Consider the following 7,803-nt stretch of genomic DNA (forward strand, 5'->3'; position numbering starts at 1 on the left):
ACTGTACATAAAATTAATAATCTAAAATGAAAGTTAGAGGCACTTGATGATGTAAGTCAGAGATCAATAAACAACATCGCTGAAGAGGTGCGTAATATCTTCCTTCAGCCAGCAAAGGATACGCAAATGTACCGAGAAATAACGAAACAATCCAATTACTCTGAGAAAACAACTACAGGCAAATCTTGGTTTAATGATGCGTGTAAGAGATCAAATACAGAATACGTGTATTTTAAACGCTGGGTGCACAATAAAATTAACAGTGGAAGTAAACTCTTAATAACGCAAGAAATCATAAGAGAGTGATTAGGCAAGGAAAACTGTCATACGAAAAAAGTTTACATATGCACACAAAAACTCTCAAATCGAGCAACCCTCAAGACTACTGGAATATCAAAAATAAAGATTCCAAGCCTAGGAAGAAAGTGGTAATGTCCCTCTAGAAACTTTAGCAGCTCATTTTAGTGATTCAGGGACTGGGATTGTGAATATTGCGGATGGTAATGTGGACTGTAATCTAGTAAACGAAAATGACGTTACAAACTGCGCATTTATAAGAGAGGAGGTTATGACACATGTAAAGGGCCTGAAAAACAAGAAAGCTCTTTGAGTTGATCACATTTTAAATAAGTTTATAAAAAATTGTCCTGAATGTGTTTTATTGGTTATTGTACAGCTAGTTAATGTAATTTTAAACTCAGCAGTTATATCTACAGACTGGATATTGGGTGTAATTAAGCCTATTTATAAGAACAAGGGTAGTAAGAGTATTAATAACATTGATAACTACAGAGGTATAACGTTGCTGAGCTGTCTTTGCAAATTATTTACATCTCTACTTAATACGAGACTTTATGAATATATGACGATTAAAAAACTTTTAGGGTATGAGCAGGCTGGCTTCAGGAACAACCATAGCACTCTGGACCATATATTTACTTCGTATGTTCTGTTCAATTTTTATACATCACACAAAAAGCAACTATTCTGTGTCTTCATGGACTAAAGAAAAGCGTTTGACTTCATTGAGAGGACAGCTTTGTGGGAAAAGATGTTACGATATAATATTAATGGCAAGGTAGTACGGGTGATACGGAGTTTATATTTAATGATAAGTCTTGTGTTCAAGTGGGAAACAGACATTCTTCTTATTTTCCTTGTAATATTGGTGTAAGATAGGGTGAAAACTTATTTCCATTATTTTTTGCAATATACCTAAATGATTTTAGGAACTATACTAGTAAATGTTTTTCCGAGGTACCATTTTTCAGTGGAACAGTTACTAGCAATTTGAATGAGAATAATAAACATACGTATTTCATGCTACTGTGTCCATTATATGCTGATGACACCACAGTATTTGCAGATAATGATAAACAGCTGCAACTCACTCTAAATGCCATTCGACCTTATTGTAACCTTTGGGCACTGCAGGTAAATACATATAAAACTAAAGTCATAGTATTTTCTAGGGGTAAGGTAAAAAAAAGTATAAGAGTTTTAAGTTAGGAAATGACATTATTCAAGTAGTTTACGATTATGTATACCTTGGGACGACATTTGACTTCATTGTTTTATTTCACACTCTAAGAAAAAACAACTACTACAAGCCAAAAAAGCAACGTATGGATTATTAAGTAAAATCAACGAGTTCATCTTCCTTTAGATATAAGGACGGATTTATATGAAAAACTCATATTGTCAGTTCTATTGTACGGATGTGAATTTTGGGTTATAAGAATCTGGATACAACAGATTTCTGAAGGGACTACTTATGTTGGTTAGGTCTATTGCTACATGTATGGTGTATGGGAAACTTGGGATTAAAAGTATATCCGAGGACACAGACAACAGAATGGTCAACTTTTTTGGCTAAGAAATGAAACGGGTGAGGAACATAAAATCTCAAATGTGCTATACAAGTTTATCAAGGCATTATATGACACAGAACAATATAAATCACATTATGTTAAATTCCTTATGGACAGGAATGGTATGTCAAATATACCTGAAGATCCAATAAATTTTAATGGCTAGTGGTTCAAGGAAGAAGTCAAGTTCAGATCGAATGATATTTGTAGTAAAAAATGGAGGGACGATGTTGCTAAAACCACTGTGTGTATAAACCACAGGTTAATGACTACAAGCAGGAAGTTGCAATATTATCTTATTGCACTACCAAGAAAATATTCAGTTATGTTAAGTAAACCTAAATGTGGAAACCGTAAGTTACCAATTGTTAGGGAGAGACATGACAACATTAATTTAAATGAACGAGTATGTGCTCTTTGTAATGATGATATTGATGACGAATTTCACTATCTGTTTAAGTGTCCATATTTCATTTTGCAAAGGAAACTGTATATGAAGAGATATTTTTATGACAACCCGAATACGATAAAGATGTCAGATACTTAGCAGCAAACAACACTGTGTTATTCTTAAATCGGCTAAATTTGTAGGAGAGAGAATGGAATGCTTCAATTAACAAAAAACAATCTGAATAATGCAGTATATCTTAATAATTGTTCCACCAGTAAAAGAATTATATAATTTCTATTTGTTTACTCTTATAAGTTACTTTATGTACAGTATTGTATTCTGTTCAATGCAAATCCCTATGTACTCCAACATCCCACTTGGGGTCGCTTGAGTAAATTAAACCTTTCAAACACACACACACACAAATACACACAAACACACACACTTACCCATTAAGTAATATATATATATATATATATATATATATATATATATATATATATATACATATATATATATATATATATATATATATATATATATATATATATATATATATATATATACACATATATATATATATACATACATACATACATATATATATATATATATATATATATATATATATATATATATATATATATATATATAATGTATTCTGTTTCACCGTTGTTAGCGCAAAATGAACTAAAATGAACTAGCACGAGAAAATTTCCATGATGATTAGTGAGTGTGTGTGTGTGTGTGTGAGAGAGAGAGAGAGAGAGAGAGAGAGAGAGAGAGAGAGAGAGAGAGAGAGAGAGAGAGAGATTCTTGTCCCATGAATGTAAAAGAGAAAAACAAATTACCTCCCTTTTACGTAAATCTTGAAAGTCACTCTTATACGCAATGTTTATATAATGATAAAAAAAAAATATTAATGACAACAAAAATACACACTACTTCTACTACTACTACTACTACTACTATTACCACCTCCACCAGTACTACTACTACTACTATATAAAAATTAAAATAACAATCAGCAATACTGCAACTATTAATACTAACAAACTATAATAATAATAATAATAACAATAATAATAATAATAATAAAAATAAAATCTAAGATATAACCGTGACCCTCCTATCCCTCCCTCCCGCAATTTGCCCGATGACGTAAGCATGACGTCATCTCCCCTCCTAGCTCCATTAACCTCTTCAGTATGAGAACGAATTTTCATCAGAATTATCTATCTATCTATCTATCTATCTATTGTCTGACGCCTTAATCCCGCAAGGTATGGCCACACACAAATCGCCTCCATGTCGCCCTGTCCCCCGCCATTTCACTGACCTGCTCCCTATTCACACACCCCTTTCTCATATACCTCGCCACTCCATCCCTCCTTCTCATCCTTGGCCTCCCCCTCCCTCTACCACACTCACATGCACTCTCCTTGTCAGCCTCTCTCTCTCCGTCCTCTCCACATGGCCAAACCACCTCAATGTCTTTCTCCTAATGCTTTCTATCACTATATAATACTATCAGATTTATACTAACACTAAATATTAAAGCAGGCGATTACAGAAACTAATATACAGCACCCAAAAAACAAATAAATAAATAAAACAGAAAAAATTAATTCACTCCTATTCAGTCTCTCAAAATCTGTATATATAACAATCTATATACTCGGTTCACCATTACTTAGTTTAAAATTTGCCTTTTTTCTCTCTCATGTGCTCTCTCTCCCCCTCTCTCTCTCTCTGTCTCTCTCAAACGTTATCGACTTTCAAAACCATTCACAAACAAAAAAAAAATAAAAGAATAACAATATTACATCAACAGAGAAGAAAACCAAAACCCAAATGAAAACCTTGAAGTAAATAATTATGATCTGCTGAAGAAATATTACATAATTTTTTTCTTCACTTGACCCTGATGCAGCTTATTTCATGTACCACAAGAAAATGCTTCAGCTCTTCTTCGTGACTAGCATCAGAATCTGGTGTTGATCTAGTGTTGCAACTCAATATTTAAGAAGGAACTCGACGGCTCTACATCATTTCCACAGCACTTCTTCGTGACTAGCATCATATTCTGGTGTTGATCTAGTGTTGCAACTCAATATTCAAGATGGAGAGCTGGGAGTTTTAGGCAAAGTTAAAATAAAAGCACCATAGCACGTGGCTGGGTAGGGCTGGTTTGGAAACACTGAAAGATGTGTGTGTGTGTGTGTGTGTGTGTGTGTGTGTGTGTGTGTGTGTGTGTGTGTGTGTGTGTGTGTGTGTGTGTGTGTGGTCATTAGTGGGTGGTTTACAGTGGAGATCGATGGTGTGTGTGTGTGTGTGTGTGTGTGTGTGTGTGTGTGTGTGTGTGTGTGTGTGTGTGTGTGTGTGTGTGTGTGTGTGTGGTCATTAGTGGGTGGTTTACAGTGGAGATCGATGGTGTGTGTGTGTGTGTGTGTGTGTGTGTGTGTGTGTGTGTGTGTGTGTGTGTGTGTGTGTGTGTGTGTGTGTGGTCATTTGTGGGTGGTTTTCTGTGGAGATCGTGTGTGTGTGTGTGTGTGTGTGTGTGTGTGTGTGTGTGTGTGTGTGTGTGTGTGTGTGTGTGTGTGTGTGTGTGTGGTCTTTAGTGGGTGGTTTACAGTGGAGATCGATGGTGTGTGTGTGTGTGTGTGTGTGTGTGTGTGTGTGTGTGTGTGTGTGTGTGTGTGTGTGGTCATTAGTGGGTGGTTTACAGTGGAGATCGATGGTGTGTGTGTGTGTGTGTGTGGTCATTAGTGGGTGGTTTACAGTGGAGATCGATGGTGTGTGTGTGTGTGTGTGTGTGTGTGTGTGTGTGTGTGTGTGTGTGTGTGTGTGTGTGTGTGTGTGTGTGTGTGTGTGTGTGTGTGTGTGTGTGTGTGGTCATTAGTGGGTGGTTTACAGTGGAGATCGATGGTGTGTGTGTGTGTGTGTGTGTGTGTGTGTGTGTGTGTGTGTGTGTGTGTGTGTGTGTGTGTGTGTGTGTGTGTGGTCATTAGTGGGTGGTTTACAGTGGAGATCGATGGTGTGTGTGTGTGTGTGTGTGTGTGTGTGTGTGTGTGTGTGTGTGTGTGTGTGTGTGTAAATTTTGACGGTCATACAACCACCACCAGACAAGAGAAGAATTAACCTTCATTTTTATGATGTGTGTCGAGTCGCTTAACACAATCGAAGAAAGAAGATGGAGGGAGGGAGAAGAGGAGGAGGGAGAGAAGACAGGTGAGATTGAGAGAAGAGAGAAGGATAGGAGAGAGGACGGGAAAGTGGAATGGAAGAATGAAGGAAGGAGGACGAGGGAGATGAGGAGGAAGGAGAAAAGAGAGGGAAGGATATGAGAGAGGACGGGAAAGTGGAATGGATGAATGAAGGAAGGAGGACGAGGGAGATGAGGAGGAAGGAGAAAAGAGAGGGAAGGAGTCGTGAGGGAAGGAAATGAGAGGGGAGGGGAAGGAAGAAGAGAGGAAAGGAGAGGAGAGATGAGAGAAGGAAAGGAGAGAGGAGGGGAAGGAAGGGCAGAAGAAAGAAAGAGAGGGGAGGTGAGGAATGAAAAAATAAAGATAAGAAATAGTGTCCACGGTATATTCACACGCGATGCTCGTTTCAATCTTTTTTAATAACAATAAAAATAATAAAAATAAAGAGAAGGAATACTGAAAAATTAATAATAAATAAAACTGAATTATTAGGGTGGTTACCAAGGAACTTAAGTGAATTTTTTTTTATATGTAAAGAGAGAGAGAAAAAAAATCGAGTGTGCAAGCAACTCCCAGTGTGTGCATAGTTTCAGTTTCTCTTCGCGCTCCTGGTCATTTATCTTCCCTTGGGTGACCGTCAAACCTTCCTTTTTTTTTACATTTATGGTCGCGTTTATTACTGTTGTTGTTATTATTAATTATTATTATTATTATTATTATTATTATTATTATTATTATTATTTCGAGTTCTCCTCCTCCTCTTCTCTCAAGATACTGTATTAGTAGAGAGAGAGAGAGAGAGAGAGAGAGAGAGAGAGAGAGAGATTCTAAGAATTACATTAGTGCGATCATGTTCTGTATAATATATTTTTCGTGTGTGTGTGTGTGTGTGTGTGTGTGTGTGTGTGTGTGTGTGTGTGTGTGTAATCGATATCGCTGTTGCACGGACATACAAGTTTATATCCATCGTCACACGTGTAAACACACACAGACGCACACGAAGAGCCACGCACATAGGCACACACACGTAACTAATTAATACCTTTATTCGAAACGGTCATAACCCAGCCACTGGGGGCACAAGCCAGTGCAACTCAGTGCCGGTGCCAAGGCCGGATAAATGGGGAGGGTTGCGTCATGGAAGGGCATCCGGCGTAAAAACCCTCGCCAACTCAATATGCGGAGCACAAAAGAACACTTCATACCGGATCTGTCGTGGCCCGGGTCAGCAACGACCGCCACTGGTGCTGTTGTCCAACAGGGGGCCGGTGGAAAGTATGTGACTGTTGGACAAAGGAAGGAGAAGAAGAGGAGGAAGACAGTCCCAGAGGAAGCGGGAGAGGAGGGAGAGTAGAAGAGTGGAGATAAGAGTGGGATCTTTGAATGTGGGCACGATGACGGGTAAAGGGAGAGAGCTGGCCGATGTGATGGAGAGGAGAAAGTTGGATATACTGTGTGTGCAGGAGACAAAATGGCAGGGAAGTAAAGCGAAATGATTGGAGGAGGATTCAAGTTGTTATACCATGGCGTGGATGGGAGAAGAAATGGTGTAGGGGTGGTAGTGAAGGAAAAGTATATAGACAGTGTATTGGAGGTGAAGAGAGTGTCGGATAGAATAATGAGTTTGAGGATGGAAACTGAGGGGGTCCTGATTAATGTCATCAGTGCATACGCCCCACAAGTGGGGTGTGACTTAGAGGAAATGGAAGAGTTTTGGAGTGAAGTAGAGGAAGTGATTCAGAGCATACCCAGGGAGGAAAGAGTGGTTATAGGAGCGGATTTGAATGGGCATGTTGGAGGAAATGGCGGTGGTGAGGAGATGATAGGCAGGTACAGTGTCGGGGAGAGGAACGCTGAGGGTCAGATGGTTGTTGATTTTTCAAAACGGATGGAGATGGCTGTAGTAAACACTTATTTCAAGAAGGAGGAGGAGCACAGGATTACGTATAAGAGTGGGGGAAGGAGGTTGCAGATAGATTATATCCTATGCAGGAGATGTAATTTGAAAGAATTCAGTGACTGTACGGCAGTGCCAGGGGAGAGTGTAGTAAGACAGCATAGGGTGTTGGTTGGAAAGATGAGTCTGAAAGTGAAGACAAGGAGGAAAGTGGGAGCTGAACCAGGGATTAGGTAGTGGAAGCTGAAGGAGCAAGACTCCTTTAGGAGTGAGCCAGGCATTCGGAGGCAGGGAAGACGAGGACGGATGGGCAGTTTTCTCGGAAGTGGTGAGGGAGAAAGCCAAGAAGATACTTGGGGTGACATCGGGACAGAGGAGAGAAGACAAGGAGACATGGTGGTGGAATGAAGTACAGGATAGCATAAACAGGAAGAAGCA

Source organism: Coenobita brevimanus, chromosome 21 (genome assembly GCF_032717465.1).
Source record: "Coenobita brevimanus isolate Jiangsu-jjx chromosome 21, ASM3271746v2, whole genome shotgun sequence".
NCBI lineage: Eukaryota > Metazoa > Arthropoda > Malacostraca > Decapoda > Coenobitidae > Coenobita > Coenobita brevimanus.